This window comes from Gymnodraco acuticeps, unplaced genomic scaffold (assembly GCF_902827175.1).
Source record: "Gymnodraco acuticeps unplaced genomic scaffold, fGymAcu1.1, whole genome shotgun sequence".
Classification (NCBI taxonomy): domain Eukaryota; kingdom Metazoa; phylum Chordata; class Actinopteri; order Perciformes; family Bathydraconidae; genus Gymnodraco; species Gymnodraco acuticeps.
Window position 1 is genome coordinate 29,182 of NW_022990747.1, and position 24,247 is coordinate 53,428.

Consider the following 24,247-nt stretch of genomic DNA (forward strand, 5'->3'; position numbering starts at 1 on the left):
TCGTTGGCACTGACTCTGCCACCTCTGCCACCTCTGAGAGAAGTTTTTCTGCAATGAGGAGAATTCGGAACTGGCTGCGGTCAAAGATGGGAGGAACAAGATTTTCCTCACTTGCGGTTCTTCACATTGAGGACGACATAATCACACAGCTGTCACCTGAGGGGATAGTGGAGTCGACACATATGCGGAACGTAAAAAAAGGCGTCTACTTCTGCACTAAGGTAGGACACTGGTTAATAATATTGTAGCGTGTTCAAGTAACCAAGGAATATAGTATCAAATAAGTATAAGATGTGCACAGTTATGATAAGTTTTACAGTTATGTAATGTACTGTTGTTGGGGGGAGAGACCGCCCCTTCCATATGAGCATGAGGCGTGCATGACGGGACGAGTTATGTTCTTATGTGGAAAAGTCATACAGTGCGGTGAATGCTGGCTTTATTGCTACTGTATCCGTAGCGCCCCACGCAATAGTTGGGACTGTGTACTGATGTCAGTAAAAAAGGTTTGTCCCCCCAATCGCAAATGTCAAACTCCGCCTATGAGCTGCACGTCTTCTGACTGGCCACAAAAAGCGTGACCACATCACCCCAATTCTGGCCTCACTACACTGGCTTCCAATTCAGTTCCGAATTGATTTTAAAATCCTTTTATTTGTTTTCAAAGCCCTAAATGGGCTGGTTCCTGCCTATATAGCCAAACTCCTCCATCGCTACACCCCAGCCAGAGGTTTAAGGTCTGCTGACCAGCTGTTGCTGATAGTGCCCAAGACCAGGCTCAAAACCTGAGGTCACTGAGCCTTCGCAGCAACTGGCCTCAGGCGCTGGAATAGTCTGCCCCTCCATGTGAGGTCGGCCCAGACACTAGGGTTTTTTAAATCCTCACTAAAGACTCACTTCTTCTCCCAGGCCTTCTAGTCAGAGCGGAGCATGACACCTGACTATTCCCTGTGTTTTTGTTTTTTATATTTCTGTTGTAAATTATTGTCTTTTATTGAGATAGTAATGTGTTTTTATTACATGTACAGCACTTTGGCTCAACCTGACTATTCCCTGTGTTTTTGTTTTTTATATTTCTGTTGTAAATTATTGTCTTTTATTGTGATAGTAATGTGTTTTTATTACAAGTACAGCACTTTGGCTCGACCAAAGTCTTGAACCAGCAAGACCAGCCTGGCCAGCTTGTCCAGCCTGGTAAACCAACTAAACCAGCCTAACACCAGCTAAAACCAGCCAAGCAACCCGGGAAACTGGCTATGGACGTTTGTTCACTTTCTTCTAGCTCTTATTATTATTTATAACATCTGTTTTTGTGTTTAATCCATAGAGCTGAGTATGAGCATTTCCCCTCCTGGATTGAGCCAGGAGGATCTATTACTCTGTCAAAGTAAGCCTGGTTTTTAACCTTCTTTAATGTTATATTGAACTGGTGTTTGAGCTGGCAACTATTATGTTGCGTTTGTTTTTTAAAAAGAATACTGTCCTCTAATGCTTTTTTAGTTTTATTTTCTGTCAATAGTTTTCTTGTGTGCAGATTGTGGGCATTATAATTGACTAAGTGTTTGTGTTACAGGCTCCTCTCCCTCTGGGGGAACCTTGTCTGCTTTCAGTGTAGGGACTGCATGGTGTGACACTTTAAAAGGGTGAGTAAACTAACTCACTGTAATAATTTTGTAGAAGTTGTGCTTTGAGTAGTGTGTGCTTTTGTTCTCTTTTTGTCCCTCACAGTTAGCAGGCATTGTGACCTAGTGGACCAGACCTGCCCATCTGAGGAGGGAAAACCCACCATGTAATAGTGTAAAGTATGTTTACCCGTTGACTGCTGCTGAACATTGACATTTTAACATGTATATTTGTGAAATAAAGCTGCATTCTATTTTGTAATTCATGCCTCTGTTATTGTCCTTGTGAAGGGAAGCCCCACAATCTGCAAAACAACTTTGGATTTAGATTGAGAGTCCACAGGTTCCTCCATCCCCTCAGCAGGAGTTGGTGTTGTCAGCTATTTAAAGGGGACCCCAGCCACAGTACCGCATCAGAGACAGGGTGTGTTCACTGTTGGCCTAATATATTATTGGTCAACTGAACTTGGCTAACGCTAAACACAACCACACCTTAACATAAGCAAAAACAGTCTACCTGCTCACCTGGTGATGGCCCACTATATGGGTAATAGTTAAATGACTGCCACAAGGCCTTTCTATGACACTGAATAGGAACAGACCACAGCTCTGATTTAGGAGATCTTGCTGACCAACTATTGCTGAGTTGATTTAACAGAAAGCCTCTTTAAAATGAGATTATGTTTCTCAGAAGAAAGAGAAATTGTGCCTCATGTTTAAAAAAAAATCTAAAGTCTGCAAGCCAGACTGACTCTTTTCACTTTTTTAAGGTTACACCAGCAAACCCTTGTACCCAGATGCTAAATTACCACTTAGCTACATTTTAAACATTAAATACTTTTCTATAACTTAGAGGCTGCACTGTCTGCTGTTCAGCAAAAGTTAAGGAGACTGGCTTTAAAGGTGAAATGTGCTGTCAAAGTGTGTGAATAATGCATTGTTTCCTTGTCAATAAAGTGAACCATTATGTTGCATATATCACAAACACAAAAAGGACTTTCATACACACAGTAAGTGTACATCTGTGTCTTTATTGGGCCAAAGGGATGTTAACAGAGTAACAGGTGAACAGTGACCTGGTTCAATAAGATGTATGTAATATCTCAGTTGATAAACACAAGTTATGCCAGATGCACAAACTGAGGGATAAGAATAATAATGGAAATCATTCCATGTGTGATCAAAACCGTAGTTGGTGTGGACAGTCTTCTTTTCCATCATTGTTGGGCTCTCCTGAACTCTAAGAGACAAAGATAATGAACCCTAAATTGCTCCTGATTGCATGGCGATCAGTGTGAGTGTGAATCTTGTTCTCCATTAGCAGGTGCATGCACTATATGAATGTGTGTATCCTGCTGTTCAGCTTGACTTATGTCAAAGACATTTGAGGGGTCACGAGAGTGGAAAAGTGCTATATAAATGCTGCCAATTTACCATATACACTATTTCTATCTCCTTCCCTCCTTCCTTTCCATGACCTTTGAACTGAAGCTGATACTCTAGTTTTGGGTTATTTCGGGAGTTTAAACTTGTAATACTGTTGTCCAGGGTGTGGTCCGTTTGCATTAGTCAACAATGCACAGAAGGATTGTGGGCACTTTTGTTTCACTCGGTTATTTTCCAGTACCTCTTCAATCAAATAACACACAAAGGAAAAACCCAAGAAGTTTGACTTTTTTTTGAAAATGATGATCAATTTGAATACTTTTGATTGTTTTTGCTTCCCAACAAAAACCAATAATCATTCATTTTATATGAATTGCATTGAAATCTAAGACGCAGGTGATGATACACATGTCTGTTACCATGCTGCCAGTTTTTGAGTTTCACGCCATGCCTGCCTGAATATACTCTATGCAAGCACTACGGTATATTGAATCGTGCTATATATATATTATACTCTGTAATCTTAACTATATCTGATAGCTCAAGCCCTCCTTTTGTTAGTCTTCCTTTAAAACAACAGAGAGAATGAATGTCTTGTTTATCAGAAAATAGTACTGTTGAGTACATTTTAGGTTTGTACGTTTACGTCCATGTGAAAGATAAACATGATAAGTAGAGTCCCTGTCCATTAAACACCTGTTATTCCCAAAACCAGAAAAAGAGTGATGGTACTTTTCCCAATAAATCATGTCTCTAAGACTAGGCTCATCACTTTGAAGCATTCCTATATCAAATCTGTGCAAAAGTTAATGTTTATTGAACAAAATAACACAAACAATAACCAAAGCAGGACTATACGGTCAACAGAAAAGAGCAAGTTCAGCCCGTTGGTCATCCATACACCAGGGGGGTATACTACGAAGCAGGATTTTCGCTTAGCCGGCTAAATTCAGGGAAAACTCCGGCTTTCCGGTCCTACGAAGCTGGTTCTCTTTTTAGCAGGCTAGATCTCCATGGTAATTTATGCTAAGCGGCTAACCTGGTCGGGACCAGGTTAGGTTGCAGGCTAAGAGCTCAACTCAGTGAAAGCACTGCCTGCTGACCAATCAGAGCTCAGTTTGCGGAGTTTAAAGCGATCAAGTCATATTACAGGAGAAAGGAAATACAGAAAAGCTGCCGTCGCACGAAAGACGGCTGGCAAAAATCACCGACTGTGTGAACGTGAACATTAATAGAATATCACCTCCCATCTTCAGAGCAATCTGACTATTATAACATTAGCGTTAAGAAAGCTTACTTAAATATCTGCCACAACATAAGTAACCGGATCAGAGTAACATTAAGTAGGCCTACAGTCCGCAGCATATCACTTCATAATGTATCATATTTCCTTATCTGAGTCAGCTGAGACGTATCTGGCCGTGCAACACTCACAGTGTCACATACTGTATGCAGAAGTATTATTTTAAGCAACACATTAAGTTGACGAAACACTCGAGACAAATGTAATTAAAGTCAGATCGTGTTTTAGACGGGGCCGTGATATCATAAACCTGTTAATGTACGCATTCAAACACTTTTTCTTTTGCCAGCTGTATTCACCTTGCAGGTGCAGACTATGTGGTTTTTATCCTGGATAAAGTGTTTAAGTCATGGATGTTTAAAGTTTAACTTCTTCATTTTTGACTAGTATTAAAGTTCACTTTTCATTCAGGAAGTATGACGCTGCGCTGTCAGTGCGCTTCTCCATGTTTGTGATTGGTCGAATGCTCCAGATACCATCCCTTTCATGTGAACGCGCACCTAACTAGATAGGACACGGCTGGCTTGAGCGATCCACTTGATAACCCGCGTCGTAGTACAGTTTAGCGAGAGCGCGTATGTTTTGGATTAGGCCAACCGGCTAACTCAAACATATCTAGGTTAGGTTGAGCCAGCTTCGTAGTATAGGCCCCTGGTGTTTCTAGAAGATAGACGTAGATGCTGCCAAAATCGACCGAAGGCCACTTTTGAGGGTCGTAATTCCATACATTGTACATCCAACAACCCACACAGCTCTAGTTTACGCTGGTAACGACCTAGAGCACACCCCTCAAGTCCAGAGATGTAATCCGAAGACATGCAGCGATTTCTTCGGTCGTTAATTCAGAAAAAAAACCTAGTGCGCTCTGCCTGGCTACATTAGCTAGCTGTTTATATTAGCATCTCCAGGATTTTTGCACCTCCAGAAAAATGGCGTCTTTATAAAAAATATATGGTGCGCGTTGCATTGTGGGTAGCTGTGACGTCACTGTGTGTGAAAGAATATGAAGATATTAAATCACTGCTAAACATTGGCGGACAAAAAACAAATTATTTTCAAGTTTACAAGGCTTTTATTGTCATGTGTGCATATTAGGGATGTCAAGTTAACGCGTTAATAACGCGTTAACGCAAAAAAAAATTAACGGCACTAATTATTTTAACGCGATTAACGCATGTGTATTTTTTTTCCTCGGCCGCCCCGTAGTTTCAGAGCGCATCGAGTTTAAAATACCATCTACAAGCTGATGCTGACAGCCCCGCTCCTGCCGCCCGCTTGTGGCAGACCACACTTCCACGCTCACCGGCAGGCACCGACTGGCTGTTGGAAGGACCGGGAGGGTGTGTGTATGTGTGGCCCGAGCGAGCGAAAGAGAGACCTTACGTGCATTGTTGTTGTTAGCATCTGGTGCTAGCTAGCTGCGCTAGTCTTATTACTTAGCCTTATTACTTAGTCTTATTATCTCTTACTACCTCCAGAAGATGTTTGTCGGGAGGGATGATAGTCTGTTTTTAAAAGATACGCTTTATTGCAAACGAAGACCAAGCTGCCCATCACTGAAGCTTTGTAAACATTGAATTGAGCCACCACATTACCACAAACAATTCCCAGGTTGTGCAAAATGAAGATGAACATTAGTCAAAAAGGAGCATAAGCTTGTGGGGATATATCACATAAAACATAATTTATTAATTTCAGGGGAGACTTCTTGCTTTGTGTCTAATTTTATTTCCATTCACAACTGATCGTCGCTCTGACTTGCTCCACTGCTACCCTCCAGTGGCCACAAGGCACAACAGGTACTTTTACATTACAGCATGTAGCTCCAAACCACACATGTATTTCCTTCTGAAAATGCACTTGCACTTGACTAAACCTCTAAACATGGCACATGAACCTGTCACCTCAACACAAATGTAAACTATATACAATGAAATAAGGAATATAGTACAATACAAATGCTCTAATAACAGTGAGCAGATATGTATTTTGATGTGTGGGCATAATGTACAGGGTAATAGTAAAATAACTGCCACAAGGCCTTTCTATGACACTGAATAGGAACAGACCACAGCTCTGATTTAGGAGATCTTGCTGACCAACTATTGCTGAGTTGATTTAACAGAAAGCATCTTTAAAATTAGATTATGTTTCTCAGAAGAAAGAGAAATTGTGCCTCATGTTTAAAAAAAAAAATCTAAAGTCTGCAAGCCAGACTGACTCTTTTCACTTTGTTAAGGTTACACCAGCAAACCCTTGTACCCAGATGCTAAATTACCACTTAGCTACATTTTAAACATTAAGTACTTTTCTATAACTTAGAGACTGCACTGTCTGCTATTCAGCAAAAGTTAAGGAGACTGGCTTTAAAGGTGAAATGTGCTGTCAAAGTGTGTGAATAATGCATTGTTTCCTTACCATTATGTTGCATAATGTCACAAACACAAAAAGGACTTTCATACACACTGTAAGTGTACTTCTGTGTCTTTATTGGGGCCAAAGGCATGTTAAAAGAGTTTACATGATTGATGCTTTTAACTTCAATATTTAAAAAAAAGATCTTCCTGGGGGAGCATGCTCATAAGACAAAAGTTGGTTCCGTGTTGTGTGTAGTGAGAACGCGCTAGAGTGAGGGGGCCCCCCAAGCCAAAGCTTGTTTAGGGCCCCCCAAAGTCTAGGGCTGGCTCTGGATATAAGGGATATATGCACCGTGCTTCACTTTAATTAATATTGTATGCTGAAAAGCGTATATATTACAGCACGATTTTTTGTTGAATAGATTTGAGTGGTTCAAATTTCGGGTTAAGACGCACAGGCTGCAGTGGAGAGGGATGCTGCGCACAGCTGATTGACAGCTGGAACACAAACTACCAAATAAAAAAAATGAATTGACTCCACTCCGCAGGGATCCCCCGATATTTCTTACAGTTTCTCATCATGGGGGGGGGGGGGTTCCTGCATAGGCGGCGCGTGAGGCTCAGGTTTGGGAAGGCTAAATAACTTTTTTTACCTGACGCTGCCCGCCTCCGGCGTCTATAGAAAAGAGATCGACTCAGTGAAAGCACCGCCTGCTGACCAATCAGAGCTCAGTGTGCGGAGTTTAAATCTATCAAGTCATATTACAGGATAAAGGAAATACAGTTTAAACTGCCGTATGCAGAGAAGACGCCAACGTGTCGCACTTATCATTCATATCACATCATAATGTATCATATATCTCCTTATCTGAGTCAGCTGAGCCGTATCTGGCCGTGCAACACTCACAGTGTCACATACTGTATGCAGAAGTATTATTTTAAGCAACACATTAAGTTGACGAAACACTCGAGTCAAATGTAATTAAAGTCAGATCGTGTCTTAGACGGGGGTTCACTGCAAGACAAAGTAATATGGTGTGGGGATTTTAATTCACATAGCTCGCTATGGGGAAGCAGTAGCACAGATGCAAATGGTGCAGTAGTTGAGGAATTTATAGATGACCACGGGCTAGTGTGCATTAACACTGGAGAAGGAACACGATATAATTGCATGAAGAATATAGAAACAGTACTTGATCTGACATTTGTATCTAGTGCAATAGCAGGTATAAGTACATGGAATGTGGTAAAGCATACTACAGTGGGCAGCGATCATTATCCGGTAATGATTAAAGTTGGGACCAACATAAGGTTTGAAAAGGAAAAGAAAATTCCTAGATGGAAATTGGGAAAGGCTAATTGAGATGCCTTCCAAGTTGTAAGTACGAATAGATGTAAAACACTTCAAGAGGAAAATTATGATGATATAAATAAATTCAATGATGAGCTGGTTAAGGTTATCATTCATTCAGCTAAAGAAACAATTCCGGAAATTGCAGGACTTAGGCGTACCAAGAGTGTACCCTGGTGGAATGGTGAATGTAGCAAATCCATTAAAGACAGAAATAAAGCATTCAGGCAACTCAAAAAACTCCATTCTCAGGAAGCTTTGAATCAGTATAAAAGGGCCCATGCTATAGTAAGGAGAACAATAAGAACGCAAAAACGCACTTTTTGGAGGCAATATTGCAATAGTATTGGAAGAGAAGTACAACTTGCAAATGTTTGGGGCATGATTAGGAGAATGGGGGGAATTCAAAGGAATTATGAGTTGCCAGTTTTGAGCAGAGGGGACATAATGGCCCTGATATAGCCCTGACATCTCATTTATGCAAAATCATGGAAATAATGGTTACAGAAAGGTTAACATATATCTTAGAAAGTAAAGCTCTGTTGTCCCCATATCAAAGTGGGTTCCGTAGGGGTCGGTATACAATGGATTCTATATTGTGCTTAGAATCAGACATCAGGAAAGAACAGACCAATAAGGAAGTAGTGATTGCAGTCTTCTTTGATATTGAAAAGGCTTATGACATGCTCTGGAAGGAAGGACTACTAATCAAGTTAAAATCATTGGGAATTGGTGGTAAACCATATAATTGGGTTGTGAATTTTTTACTGGACAGAAAAATACAAGTAAGAGTAGGTGCAGAATATTCAAGTGTTTATGCTGTGGAAAATGGTACTCCGCAAGGTAGTGTATGTAGTCCGTTGCTGTTCAATATAATGATACATGACATTTTTAATCAAGTTAATGCAAGTATGGGAAAATCTTTGTATGCAGATGATGGGGCTTTGTGGGCAAAAGGCCGTAATGTAGCACATGTTGGAAAGAAAATACAAGCTGCAATAGTTGAAGTGGAGAAATGGACAAATAAATGGGGATTCAAACTGTCAGTGGCTAAGACGCAGGTCATTTGTTTTACAAAACAGCATAACATTGCTCCTATATCGTTAAAATTGTATGAGCAACCTCTTGAACAGGTTATTACAATAAGATTTCTTGGTGTTTGGTTTGACGGAAAGTTAACATGGAGCAATCATATAGGAAAAGTTCAAAATAAATGTAAAAAGGTCAACAATGTACTTCAGTGTTTGGCGGGACAGGAGTGGGGAGCGAGTAGGTCATCACTTCTGAATATATATTGGGCACTCATGAGACCTGTATTCGATTATGGGTGTATAGCGTTCATGGCAGCAGCAGACTGAAACCTTAAAAAGCTGGATGTCCTACAAGCTCAGGCCCTGAGAATATGTAGTGGAGTTTTTAAAACATCTCCAGTATCAGCAATACAGGTGGAAATGGGAGAAATGCCTTTAAGGATAAGAAGAGTGAAGTTAATGTTGGCATACTGAGTAAACCTTCAGGGGCATAGTGATAGTCATCCTGCGAAAAGTATTTTTGAAAGACTGCTGGGAGCACACTGAGTCACATTTAACAAGTTTTGGATGGATTGGCGATGTTAAAGCAGCAAGTATAGGTTTGAATCAAATACAGTATTGCCCCACAGTTCCAATCTCGTCCATTCCACCCTGGTTGTTCCCATTGCCAAGTGTAGACCTCAGTATACGAGAGGAGTTAAAGGAAAATATAGAACTACCAGTATGGCGCATAGTCCAGAATAATTTTTGCAAGATATCACTCAGACTCAACAATCATATTTACAGATGGTTCCAAAGATCCAGAGACAGGGCGTGCAGGGGCAGCAGTTTATATCCCAGTGAGTAATACACATATAAAGAAAAGAGTAACAGACTATGTGTCAGTATACACCACAGAGTTGTTGGCATTGGTGTTGGCATTGAAATGGATAGAGGAGAAAGAAATACATAACAGTGTAATTGCATCTGACAGCTTTTCAGAATTATCAAGTATCGGATCAGGTAGATCTTCATTTAGAATGGACATAATAAATGAAATATTTCTAATTTTATATAAAATGCAAAACAAAGGCATAGCAACTCGTTTCATCTGGGTTCCTGCTCATGTTGGTGTGGAGGGTAATGAACAGGTGGATATTCTGGCCAAACAAACACTCAGAATTATGAACATAGACATATAAGTTCCACTCAGCAAAGCGGAGGTTAAAACATTCATTCAGAAATATGCACAAACAACATGGCAAGAACATTGGGATCTTAGTGATACAGGAAGACATCTTTATAAAATGCAAAGGTATGTGGGGGATGGAAGGAAGGTGGGGTTTAAAAGAAGGGAGGAAAATGTCATTTCTCGGATGAGAATAGGTCAGACAGGTCTCAATCATACATTAAGTATAATAGGAAAGCATCCAACCGGAAAGTGTATACACTGTAGCCAGCCAGAAACTGTTGAGCATGTTTTACTGCTTTGCAGGAAATATAGTTGGCTAATCAGAGAAATGTGCTTTTCCACACACTGAAGAAAGCAAAATTCCATGACTTGTCACTATCAGGGCTGTTAGGGAAAACATCAATATATACAATATACAAACAATATATATTGTGAGATTATTACGTTTCTAAGATAAATTGATAAATAAAAAATAATCTAGAGTTTTGGTTCTTTGTTTTGTTCGTTTTGTTTATTGTTTTCTGCATAGTCTCTTGTCCACACTCCAGTCCAGTTGGTGGCGGTAATGCACCTACAAGTTGGTGTGCCAACCGCCAATAAACACTAAAGAAGAAGAAGAAGAAGATCAAGAAGAAGAACAAGAACAAGAACAAGAACGTGCGTGCACGCAAAACACTGAGGCCCCTGGTCGTCCAGAAAACACGCAGAAGGTAAATACTTGCTGAAAATACCTGGCACAGCACAAATGTCCTCATGTGTTAGTAAAGTTACTTTAGTGGGATTTTAATAAGACATGTGAAACACGACGTGCTCACGTTGTGGACGCCACGTTGTCCTGGTTGAGCACAGTAGCTGCTAGTTAGCTTAATGCTAGAAAGGCTAACAGCCTCCTCGTGTAGTTGATACACCGGCAGCTTAAAGAGCCTGTGACAGCATCCCAACAATCAATCAATCAATCAACAACTTTATTAATCCCGCAAGGGGCAATTGGTTATGAGCAGCAGTTTATGGCATGTACACAGGCAGGAACATACAAGAAAAGAAAAAAAACACACAGATACACCCGGGAGCACAGATGTGAATAATTCTAATTTACACTATAAATAGTTCAAAGCATCACAATAATAAATAAATAATCAAGTTAAAAGCCTTTTCAAGAATTTAAAAGTTTGAGTGCAGAAGGGATGAATGATTTAGAAAAGCGATTAGTCCTTTGAGCAGGTAGAGCATATATTCGCCCTGATGGCAACAGACGAAATTCATGTGAAAGAACATGACCTGGAGAGTTCAGAATGCTCTGCTTTCCGCAGAATCTGTTGGTTCCAGAAGGAATTGAAGTCTCTCTGTTTCACGCCGATGATCTTGGAGCAGGTTTTAACAATGCTGTTCAGGCTGTTCCTGTCTTTCAGTGTAAGGCTATGGAACCAGCAACAACAACTCCAACAACTGTTGTGCAATGAAATATTGGGCTACTAGTAATCTCGAACCGTCAGTTTAAAAAAGAAAAAGCGATACCGTTTGATAAATATCAATAATTTCGAACATCGCGGGGAAATTCCTTCGACTCATTTTGGAGTTTTGGGGGAAGCCGGAAGTGACGTCAATGCGGGAACGCTTCACTGCGGCGAGAGAGCCAAACACGGACAAAGTGTGTTGTCATGCGTAGAAATGGTGAATTACTGGGTTTAGGCACGTTAATAACGTTTTAATGAAGTTGACTACAGTATATTCATATTTGTCAGTGCTTTCATGTCAATTCGGCAAACATAAATGATCGTGGTGAAGATGATGATTACATTAGGATTAAAAATCGGTAGTGAGAGCTACTGAATTTCCTCCCGTAGGATGTGATATAAAAACAAATCGATTATTTTTGTAGTTGTAAACTCAAGTGGATGAAACTACATTTATTAGTGCTTTCATGTCAATTCGGCGAACATATGATAGATTAAATGATCGTGAGGATGATGATTTAAAAATCGTTTGTTTGTGCCGGTCTGCATTTCCTGATGAGAAAACAAACCGATGCTTTTTGTAGTTGTAGTACACCAACATGGATTAAACGTGTGGTTTTTTTCACCACAATGTTGGGGAAATTAATGGATAAAATGCACGGATTATTATTATTATTATTATTATTCCCACTCCGATCGGGACACTAGGTCCACCGTTTCCCCGCAGCGAGGCTCCCCCCGTTGACAGTTTACGTGGGCTGGGTGCAGTGGCGGACTGGCCATCGGGATGAATCCCGATGGGCCGGTACCGAAGTGGGCCGGTCGGATAAGTCACTAGCACATTAGTGACTTAGTATTATTTTAGTATTATTTTAAGCAACACATTATGTTGACGAAACACTCGAGTCAAATGTAATTAAAGTCAGATCCACTCGTGTCTTAGACGTGAACGCGCTCTCATTTGGTGAGAAAACCCTGGCTTGATTTACCGAGTTGATAACCAGCGTCGTAGGACCGCTTAGCGAGATCTCGTTTGTTAGTTTGTTGTTGTTAGTTTGTTTGTTACTCAAACATATCCAGGGTCTGTTGAACTGGCTTCGTACAGGGCACAGGTGGCTGGCAGCGCTAATGTCAAAGACACAGACATTGCATTATATTTGTATTTTACCAGGATGCAGTGACACAAATATTTACATATTTACATTTACTATCTACAGCACCCGCCGCCCCTGACATCCCCCACTCCCCCCGTTTACAATTTACTAGCGGTACCGAAGTGGGCCGGTCGAGAGTCCCGGGATGATTTTTAGTCCCATTCCACCACTGGCTACATGACCGTATGATCGCCCAAATTGACGCACCTCATTCCTAAACTTCTAACAGATACAACATAAACCGATCCTACAGCCTCATATGAGCTCTCAGACACGTTCAACATTAAACTGTCATCGCTGTCTGAGCTTGCTGCTGTGTGCACCATCGTGTTTACATGCAGATGCTGGGATCCTGAACGGTGCAGCTGGAGCGCTGTGCCCGCAATGACGTCACACATAATTTGGCGGGACTTGAAGCATCCCCGAGAAGATCCAGAAAATGGTCAACATTGAAGGGCAGATTAATGGTTATCAAAGTACAAATATCCAAAATCAGTTCAGTAACGGTTTTCAAGGGGACAATATTTACTCAAATTGATGGGTTTGGATGATGGGGGAAACTCGTGTCACAGGCTCTTAAAGTGTATTGCATATTGTCTCGTGCGGGGCATCTAGCTGGGTGAGGATAGTATGTCGAGTTAAGTGAATGAGAAGACTGCATTCATACAGATGTGCAAACGTTTCAGTCCTGATGCAGTAGAATGCAAACCGCTTTACTGGTGGCATGGCTTTAGAATATTTATTTAAGGACCTGAGAGCGTTTTCCCTTTTTTAAAAGTCGATAACATTTATTTAAATCATAATTATTCAGATGTCGTTAATGTAATCCTAAATATGGCAACTTTATTTTATAAAGTTATTCTGACTCACGTGACGTCACCAAAGGCCACCTGAAACGACGTCATGCATTGTAGCATTTCGTAATGCCCTAATATTCAACAACTTGAGACGCACTGTGACAAATAATCTTTATTAATGGCACATGATCAAAGCGGTCTAAACGTATTTAATTTATTTTCAGTGGGGAAACAAGTTACCCAAATCACCAGCTGTGATTATTGCAGGGCATTTACAAAGTCCTAATCTGAGCCTAATATAGTTGAGTAGTACCAGTTGGATGGGCTTGGATCAGTACCAGATCGCTGAGCTGGTCCTAGCAGAGCCACTTGTCAGGAGGACGGCCCTGTGCAGTGGGCTGATCTCAGGACAACAGTCGCTATAGAACATCAGGTTTTGCTTTCACCTCTGCACTGCTGGTTGCAGAATGGTGTCAATGAGGCCTGGCACATTCACCATGTCTATTGGTTTAGAGATGCATCACTATTTCTTCTAACCATCCCCCACCATCAGGTTTCCCGTTTCCTTTTATAAAATCTAGTTGCTTTTGCTTACAATATTGGCTCAGTTTAATTGTTGGCTGAGATGAGATGTTCAAACCTCTTATTATTTTCCCTTTTATTGCAGGATATGATGTTACTGCTCGCCTCGATGGGGGAAGATGTTGTGCTGCCCCTCTTGGATATGAGGTTAGTATTTGTTTTCATGGATTCAGTCTAATGGAATAAATGAGTATATCTGTCTGTAGGCCTGTTACGATAATTAATTTTGTTGGACGATACATTTTCCCGGAAATTATTGTGATAAACGATAATATTGTTGGCACCGTTGTAAGGCCATTTTTAGACCACTGACGTAATGATAATAATAATTCAAGTACATCCTTTAAAACAGAACTTTGTATTGAACATTCAACATGGCAAATGAAATGTGAAATAATATTAAAATATATAAATTATATATAATAAATTAAACAAATATATTAAATCACACTCAACCAAAACAATAAATTAAATAGTCCGATATATATATATATATATGAGCACACATTGTCTCGCAAACAAAAACCCTCCTTAAAACAACAGTCAAGTGTACAGTCCACTGTCCATACAAAGTCCCAGATGCCTCAACAGGCCATATCCAAATCTGTATTTCAAAGATTTCGAGCAAGGAACACCGACATGTTTGCATTGTCGGGCAAATGCATCTTTGATTGTAAACTGGGGAAGGTGGGGGCTCCATCTCCAGCTGCCATGTTTGCTCCCAGCTGGGAAAATGGAATGAGGTGGTTGTGTTTCGGGTACAGTTTAAGGTTGGTCGTATTGCTACCTTTTGTTGCTACCTTTTTAAAAATGCGACATACCGGCTCATTCAAGTCCGTAGGTTCGCCTCGTTGATTTGGCTTAAATCCAAAATATTCCCACACCGGAGATGTGGAATTAGGTTTTGCAACCAATTCCATTTAACTTCAAATTCCCCTCGAGTAAGTCACCCGTTTCCTGCTTGTCTCTATATTATTTATTTGGCTGTTGCACGCGGAGTGTCCTGACCTGACTGTGTGTGAGCCCCGCCCCTCACAGGGCGCCTGCCTAATGCCCCGGCCACACGAGGACGAAAACGGCTAAACGCATAGGATTAACGCAAACGCAATCGCAAAAAAGCTTCCGTCCACACGCAATAGTCATCCGGATAGTGTCTGTCCACACGAGACAGCTCCGTTTAGCTCCAACCGCTGGAGAAGCTGCACTACATATGCAGGAGCCTGTACGTGGCGCTGTAACTTCCTCCACAAAAGCAGCGAAGAAGCATGGTTGTCATGGTTGCCCTTCTGTTTATTCTTCGCGGTGGGGGCCGAGGGAACCAGGCAGAGTTTTTCGCCAGTCAACGTGTATTAAAGTTTAAATCTTCCGACAAAATTATAAAAGTGCCGGTAAAAGGTCTTCTTTGTTATTTATTGAGCTTTAAAACAAATGAATAACGACTCTATATAATATAATAATAAAATACACGGAGCCTCTCTTTTTCCTCCCTCTCTTTGGACAGCGCCAGTGTCTGTTTCATGCAGCAGCTGATCCAGTAATGAGTGACCCAGCCGACAGTAAAAATAAACATATTTATATCTAGTTTAGGTAGTTTGAGAGGTGTCTCCGTCCTGTCAGATTAGACTTCACTTGCGTGTTATGTCAAACGAGAGAAAGATAAATAATCTGAATTCAGTGTGCAGTTTACTTTGACGCGGGGGTGAGCGGGAGAGGCGGGGCTATTGCCTCATCATTATCAGAAAATGATCGTATAGGGCGTACACACGGAGCCGTTGGACCCCCCAGAGCGTTGCGTATGCCGTTCTATCCACCTTGGGACCCGTTATCGTTTCCGCAGTCGTTTAGTGCCGTATTCGCTCGTCCTCGTGTGGCTAAACGGTCTATATGACACTAAACAGTAACGCAAACGACCGTTTTCGTCCTCGTGTGGCCGGGGCATAAAATGCTGGTCACATCCTTATGTAAACAAAAACGCATGTAAACGGCAATTTATCAAGGTCAGAAAAGTTATCGAGTTCATTTTTATTTATCGTATGATAAGTCCAGTCAGAAAGACAAACAGTGAAACCAATTTATATGTCATGTGTGTTCTGTCATCACTTCATATCAGACCAGGGAACTAGTTGGCGGTCTGCTTTTCTTTTTTTCTTTTTTACTGCAGGAGCCTGACAACCTAAACCTTCAGGCTTCCATGGACATTTGACTTGTCATAGGTTTTTGGCACAAAGTTCATAAACGACTAGTTTGCATTTAATCTTATCTGGACCAAATACTCTTGTTTTATAAGATCTGGGGTAGGGTGATGGTGGCCCTCGCTGCTTAGGTATCCAAAACATCATCAACCACTTCATGTCAGTTTAATAGACTCCACCTCTTTAAATACAGCAAGCCTGGACATGCTACTCGACATTACGGTTTTCCTCAAATACATGTGTACTGTTGGGATTGATGCATTTCTTGTCTGCTTGGCACAGTATGAGCTCTGGTCCTGTTAGGTGGGCCGAAGAGCTCATACAGTGCATAGAGCAAATATTCTCTTGCAACCCACTGCTGCTGGTTGTAGCAGTGTTACTTATGAGAAAAGACATCTGTTACATTTATAAATATACATATTTTTGTTTATGGCAGTCCTTTAAACATTCTTTGTTCTTTGGCAGGTGATGAAACCTTAAGGACAGCTTGGTAAGTTGCATTTCAGAATTCAGTCACTGTTCAAGTGTCATGATGATTGGCTTAATGTTCAACTGCTCTGAAGTGTGATTGAGAGATGCCCAACTGAACAAAATACAGCAGTCTCTCTGCTGCTGCCACTGCTTATGGAAACCCATAGTAACTTTAGTTCTGCCTCAACAGGTGTCCTCTCTGGCCTTCAACACTGCAGCATGATGTAAGTACTCTGACGTCCCTTAACAAGAGGGTTTAAACCAACAGGTGGCTGCTATAAATGCACAAGATTCCAGGAGGAAAACAAACCATGTTTTCAAAGTAACTGTCGAGAGTGATATGGAGAGTGTGAAACATGTTGTATAATGACAGCACTGTACGGTATCTGCAGCCAGCTGCTTTCTCAGCTGGTTAGTTCATAAGTCAGTGCAAGACAAAACTCACAAACTGGCATCGTTGGTCTCCGTGCTGCCTGTGTGTGGAGTCCTGGTATGTTTGCTGAAACATTATTCATTAGAAAGCCATGTCTTTACCCTGTGTCTGTACATAGTACATGCAAACCACTGCAGATGTAACTAATTTCATCAAAAGGGAGAAATGCATGTCAAGTAATGATAAAACATGAATGCTGCAAACATGTTCTCACTCTCTCCTGCCTGCCTTCTTCAGGTGTGCTGCAGCAGAGGCTGTCGTCCCAGGATGCAGCAGGAGAGGCTGTCGTCCCAGGATGTAGCAGGAGAGGCTGTCCTCCCAGGATGCAGCAGAGGCTGTCCTCCCAGGATGCAGCAGCAGCAGAGGCTGTCCTCCCAGGATGCAGCAGGGCGTCACAGCAGAGGTGAGTGTACGACTGTCACAGAACTGAGGTCTATCCCGACTGACCTTTACCTATAGGGCCGTGTCGTTGGAAATACCTCACAGAATAAATCTGTGGTTACGCTTTACCCACATGTCCACTCCCATGAGCATTGTGGGATATTACTCAGGGTTCGTACGGGTGATTGAAATCCTTGAAAATGCTTGAAATTTGACGTGGTGTTTTCAAGGTTGGGAAAGTGCTTGAATTTTGGGAATGGTGCTTGAAAATGTAAATGCTTTACTTTTACAATAAATTGCTGTCTGACTGAATAATTCGCTTTTTAGATTAAAAGAAAATAATTGCTTCGCTTCTACATAAAACAGCTCCGCTGCGGCCTTCCCGCGCTATGCGCGCGACCTGCAAGTGTTTTTGTTACGTGTGACCTGGGCATTCTGATGAGTGATAGATGACTGTGTGCCAGGAGGTTGCAGTTTCAACGAGCGTTGGCTAGCAGAAGACAAATACAAGCCATGGCTAAGACGAGGATCAAGCCCACGAGTAGCCTCTGCAAAGTTTGCAACAAATAACGATGCGAGAGTGCGCTGACGAGCCACATGAAAGGTACGCCGTAGTAGAGCATTTTAGATTAGGCTAACGTTGCATGTTACGTTTGTTTAAGGCGAGACACGGCAGGCAAAAACATCGTTTTTCAAGTACTGGTCAATTGTGAGATTTTGTGCTATTTTGATTCTATAACATGTTTTCTTTCAGGCTTTTGGAAGGAAAACGTACAAAATACACATTTAAGTGTTTATTTTACTATAGTTTGTCTATTTGCGTCTGTAGATTTCTCCTAAATTCACCAAAAGTTAACATTCTAACGTAACCTAAAGTACCGCGACCGCTGTGTGCACCATGTCAACAGAGATATCGTTGGAAAGCTGTGTCTCTCCTGCACAATCTCATCGGATCCAAATATGGTCATTTCCTTTGTATCAGCAACCAATCGTGAAAGTACAAAAGGGTCTTAAACCAAGAAACAAAATCTCATTGGCTGGTATCAATTTCTGACAACGTGATTCGTTCTTTCCGCTAGAAATTGAAATCTCAAAATGGCAAAAGAACGGCGAAAAAAACGTTCACAGAGAAGACGACAACAATTGTCACTTGCACGAAGCAAGGTTATACAAAAAACAAATGACCCCGAACATGAAATACCTTCACGGAGTGCGTCGATGCGCAAGCTGTCATCCAAAGAACAGGAGGGTTTAGTTAGCGCCTCACTGCAATCTTTAAAGGTCGTTTTCTCAAAATGAGTTTTTTGTCCTACTCTGAGTTCGAAATTTCAACTTCAGTAGCACGTACATACACCAAACCTTCCAGTTATATTCCTATCAATATTTTGAAGGCTTTTACAGAAGGGTTTGTTCATATATCATTCATAGCCTGAATTATACAACATTGTATACCTAAAAACATGGCGAAAATTGATATTTTAGGGCTGTTGACAGTATTTTCTGATTTATGGAGTGATAAAAAGAGATATCCAATATCCCTTCTGTAAAAGCCTTAGATACTAATATGACTACAAAATGAAACAAGAATTTTGAACCTGGCTTTATCCAAAGTTCAGATTTCGATTCCTGAAATGTGTTAAAATATTTGCATATTTAATGAGATAATGGATAATTTGCATATTTAAACAATTGCCTTAGTGTAAGTAATTAACTGGAGACATTTCTAGCTGATACCTTTAAGTTACAAAAATTACCCTATTCACCTGTGGTGTCTCGCCTTAAGCTAACGTTAGCAAGCTGAATAGCGAACTCGATTGAGGGATAATAATAATTGCAGGGGACAATCATTTCAGAGGAGCGTACCTGTGTTATGTGCGTTACAGTCGCCATCGTGTGGTGTTCAGAGGATGAAGTACTCACGGCATTTCGTGTTATAGTCACGAAATATAATCTATTGATTCGATACGGAGCGATTTTAAAAGCAATGTATTTCTACTGGTAGTATGTTTCGTGCCTAAACCAAATGTGACTTGCTCTATCGAAATCCGTCACATTGACCTGAAGACACATTTTCGTTTGTATTACTGGTCTGGGGGAAGCTCGCGAGTGTGTTTGTGTATTTTTGCTTTGTGTACCTGGGAAACACTTACAAGAAACACCGGCTGTTGTTATGCTTGCTGTGACGTTACATTACTCCGTTCTCTGCTTGTAATTATGCCGAAGCTTCAAAGTTGTATTTATCATCTGAATTTGCCGAAACAAGTTTAATATTCTGAAAGCCAATACTTTGTTTATTTGAAAACAGATGAAAACAAACTGTCTTTTATATAAAATTGAAGTATTATACAAGTAAAACTACATTTTGCTTTAATTCCATGTAATTGTAGAAGAAACAGTCTTCCTTTGAAGATGTATAAGTCAGGTGTCTTGAGTAGTCAAAATTACCTACAAATCATTGTACACATTTGTAAATATTATTTTCCACTTGTTACCATTGTGAGTCTATTTTTATGCAGCTCTGCGTGATTTTGTGGCTACAATTCAGGCTAATACGCTACCAGAGGTGGAATAAGTACTCAGAGCTTGTACTTGAGTAAAAGTAGAAGTATTCAGATCTTGTACTTAGTAAAAGTAGAAGTACCAGAGTGTAGGAATACTCTTGTCACAGTAAAAGTCCTGCATTCAAAATGTTTGTCAAGTGAAAGTAGAAAAGTATTCTCATCAAAATATAATTAGAGTAGCGACAGTAAAAGTAGTCATTGTGCAGATTGGTCCATTTCAGAATAATATATTTGATATGTTTTATAATGATTGATCATGAAAGTGTTCTCAAAGCTGGTAAAGGTGCAGCTAGTTTGAATGACTTTGTATACTGCAGGGTAGCTTGTGGATTTACTCCAGGTGGAACTAAAGTCTGATTATATCACTTGATTATATTTCACATCATTCATCCACATCTGTGAAGTAACTAAAGGTATTAAATACATGTAGTGGAGCAAAAGTACACCATTTACCTCTGACTTATGTTTACTGCCAACCTAAAAGTACCTCAAAAATAGTAATCAATAATGTATTGAAAAGTTATTTGGCTGATTGTTTTATTTTGGCTCAAACAGGTTATATGGGATGCCCAGTCTACGTACAGATCACTAATTTTGAAATATTAAACTTAGTTTTCTTTTCTTTAATTTTTCAGCCTCGTGTAGAAGGCTATCACGAAACACACATTTGGTTGTTTATAGCATAAAGAACATCTGATTTAATGTGAGGTAGGGAAATAATTATTTGAGCATGTGTATATAAATATGTAATTTACAACAGCTGCAAGATGCTGGAAAATGCACCTTGAAAAGTGCTTGAATTTGACTTTAGAAAAGGTGTAAGAACCCTGATTACTGCAGGACCAGGGTTCGAGTTATAAACTAACGCGTGCAACACATACTCAAACACACACACACAGCAGCAGCCCTCTACTTGCTACAAACTTAAATATGAAAAGGTTAAACTACGCACACACACACATCATCTCGGCTCGCGCAGCACGCTCACAGGCATATATTGCACAATAATGCATTGTGCACCTTGGAGGTGCAGTGCAGGCATATTGTCATTCAAGAGACGCGTAGTTCTTTTGGAAAACATGTTTTTCTTTTAGCCTATTTACCTCGTTAACGTAATTAATACTAGTTACATTGACACATGCATTATTTGTGATTAAAATAATGGTTGTTGGTAATGTATTGGCAACCCCCACAGATGTATGATTTCACTGCGTCCGTGGGCGCTCAGACCCTCCTTGTGGGCGCTCAGACCCTCCTTGTGGGAGCTCAGACCCTCCTTGTGGGCGCTCAGACCCTCCTTGTGGGCGCTCAGACCCTCCTTGTGGGCGCTCAGACCCTCCTTGTGGGAGCTCAGCTCCCATTGGCTCCCACATAACTCGAACCCTGTGCAGGACACATGATAAAAAGATACATGAGGCCATATTGAGTATCAGCACAGGCAGGGACCCTTCAACTTACTAAGCCATGCTGAGGCTAGATTGGTGTTTGATATGTGGTAATCAAACTGGTGAAAGAAAGGGGTCTTTTTAAATGTTTTAAAGGTCCCATGTCATGGCCATTTCTACTGATCATAATTCCATTGTTGAGGTATACTAGAATAGATTTACATTGTTCAATTGTATGGTATGTGTATTCACTCTCTGTCCTAAACGGCTTGTTGGAGCTCCTGCTCTTTGGTTATCATCTCCACTTGAAGTATTTGTGCAGCGAATTCCTCCCGACTACTCAGTCAAATTAAATGATGATTATTTACTTCGAGGTGCAGCTGGAACAGTCGTGTTTTTACATTTTGGTTATTATCTCAAACTTCCCAGCTTTGGGTTAACCTTTGTTAGATCACGATAAGATTACACTGATCTAAAGGTATCATAATATGAAAGAACTGCATGTGCTGACACACTCCTTATTGTCCTCCAGGTGTTCTGCAGGAGAGGCTGTCCTCCCAGGATGCAGCAGCAGAGGCTGTCCTCCCAGGATGCAGCAGCAGAGGCTGTCCTCCCAGGATGCAGCAGGGCGTCACAGCAGAGGTGAGTGTACGACTGTCACAGAACTGAGGTCTATCCCGACTGACCTTTACCTATAGGGCCGTGTCGTTGGAAATACCTCTCAGAATAAATCTGTGGTTACGCTTTACCCACATGTCCACTCCCATGAGCATTGTGGGATATTACTGCAGGACACATGCTTATTTTGAAAGATTAAAGGAGAAATAAATAATCTGCATCTTTAGAACTGTTAAATAATGAATTGGTAATTGAATAATCTTGACTTTCAGAATCCTGAGATGTGAAGAGGAGTGACTCCATCTTTTTCCTGTGAGTAAACTGAATTCCCCCTCTGGTATTAAAGCATTATCTAATGAGTGATGCTGCTCTCTGTGTTGGTCATATACCAAGGCTTTCAGGACTCTCCATTCTTGTTTTGCTGTGGAATTGACCAGAAAATAAAAAGCATCCCAGAGGTCTCCTTCAGCAGCCTGCTGAGGAGGCCTGTGGGAACATGATCTTCCTAACTACACATGCTGCTCTCATCAGTCACATGAAGGTGAAGTGACCTAACTACTGTACATTGTACCTGCTGAACCTTTGCTTCCTGTATTTTCAGATTGCTGCTCCACAACTGATCTGGTGACATCATTGCACATTGTGGCAAATACCTTTGTACAGCTGTTGTGGTTGTGTACACTGCAACAGAATGTCTACTTACTGAAATAAACAACCATTACTCTCACTTGTCTGTCAGTGTCCTCGTATCCATGAACTATAATCAAGAATTTAAAAGTGATAACTTTCTTAATGTAATGTTTCATTACTTAGCCAATGCATTTATCCAAAGCATACTACCTGAAATGATTAGTGCTCAATTTGAATACTCTATTCTGGTTGGACATATTGGCTGTTCAAGAGGTCAAGTCTTGCTTACAGACTGCTGCTAAGGAGAATTGGGTACAGAATCAGCATACCTTTTATTACACAGAGGGGATATTTGCAGCGTTACAGCAGGAAAGCGCCACAGACAGCTTAGTGTTGCATATCTTAAATGCGTTAAAGTACTAAGTTATAATATAATAAACAGCAGCCAGGTATAAATTACAGTTATTAATGGCATATATATTGCACAAAGTTGGTTTGTATTTAGCAGCAAGGGGTGTTTTAGTCTGTGTTGTGGTGTGTGTAGGAAGGTCTACTAGGGGCAGTGCTGGTTGTAAAGTCTGACCGCTGCAGGAAGGAAGGACCTGCGGTATCTCTCCGTGTGACAGGTGGGGTGCAGCAGCCTGTCGCTGAAGGAGATGCACAGTGAGGACAGGGTGTCATGGAGACAGCTTGGCTGCCATTCTCCTGTCTCCCACCACCTCCACAGTGTCCAGAGGACTCCCCAGGACAGAGCTGGCCTTCCTTACCAGTCTGTTCAGTCTCTTCCCGTCAGCAACCGAGATGCTGATTCCCCAGCAGGCCACACCATAGAAAATGGCTGATGCCACAACAGAGTCAAAGAAGGTCTGAAGGAGTGCCCCCTGCACCCCGAAAGACCTCAGTCTCCTCAGCAGAAAGAGTCTGCTCTGTCCCTTCTTGTACAGAGCAGCAGAATTATCAGTCCAGTCCAGTTTATTGTTCAGATGAACACCCAGGTATTTGTAAGATTCCACAATCTCAATGTCCGCTCCCTGGACTCAGAGGTCGCGCGGCTGTGGAGAAGAACGTGTTGCCCACATTCTGTTACTGAGTTTAGGCTATAGCTAGCAGGTTTATTGTTTTGGGTGCAGTCACTTTTGCCTCCACTTGCTTTTCAAATAAATGTTGAAAGAAAAAGTAAATCTGTTTACAGTTCTGTTTCATATGGGTGTTGAGAGATGTATCCATAGATTTATTCCCTAATTTTGCACTCAAAGTGCACCAGATTGATGCATTTAACGTCAACGTTTCAAAAAAAATAATCCCGGGGGAGCATACCCCCGGACCCCCCTAGAGGAGGTGAGGTCAACCACCTGCCACCACCCCCTG

At 41.1% G+C, this 24,247-nt stretch overlaps 2 long non-coding RNA genes and 3 other non-coding genes across 5 annotated transcripts; all 5 read left to right on the forward strand.

Annotated features, from left to right (window-relative positions):
• The first annotated feature begins 242 nt into the window (after positions 1–242).
• On the forward strand, positions 243–1,867 carry LOC117556697. The gene is made up of 3 exons (XR_004570610.1): positions 243–1,387; positions 1,574–1,643; positions 1,729–1,867. It is a non-coding gene; the product is annotated as an uncharacterized LOC117556697 (long non-coding RNA).
• An 8,928-nt stretch (positions 1,868–10,795) lies between these two features.
• On the forward strand, positions 10,796–22,981 carry LOC117556678. The gene is made up of 8 exons (XR_004570608.1): positions 10,796–10,931; positions 14,294–14,355; positions 16,866–16,890; positions 17,062–17,095; positions 17,542–17,707; positions 22,164–22,273; positions 22,522–22,561; positions 22,851–22,981. It is a non-coding gene; the product is annotated as an uncharacterized LOC117556678 (long non-coding RNA).
• On the forward strand, positions 17,243–17,381 carry LOC117556717. Its single transcript, XR_004570613.1, has one exon. It is a non-coding gene; the product is annotated as a small nucleolar RNA SNORA8 (small nucleolar RNA).
• Positions 17,730–17,863, forward strand: LOC117556719. Its single transcript, XR_004570615.1, has one exon. It is a non-coding gene; the product is annotated as a small nucleolar RNA SNORA18 (small nucleolar RNA).
• LOC117556718 lies at positions 22,296–22,429 on the forward strand. The gene has a single exon (XR_004570614.1). It is a non-coding gene; the product is annotated as a small nucleolar RNA SNORA18 (small nucleolar RNA).
• Positions 22,982–24,247: the final 1,266 nt, after the last annotated feature.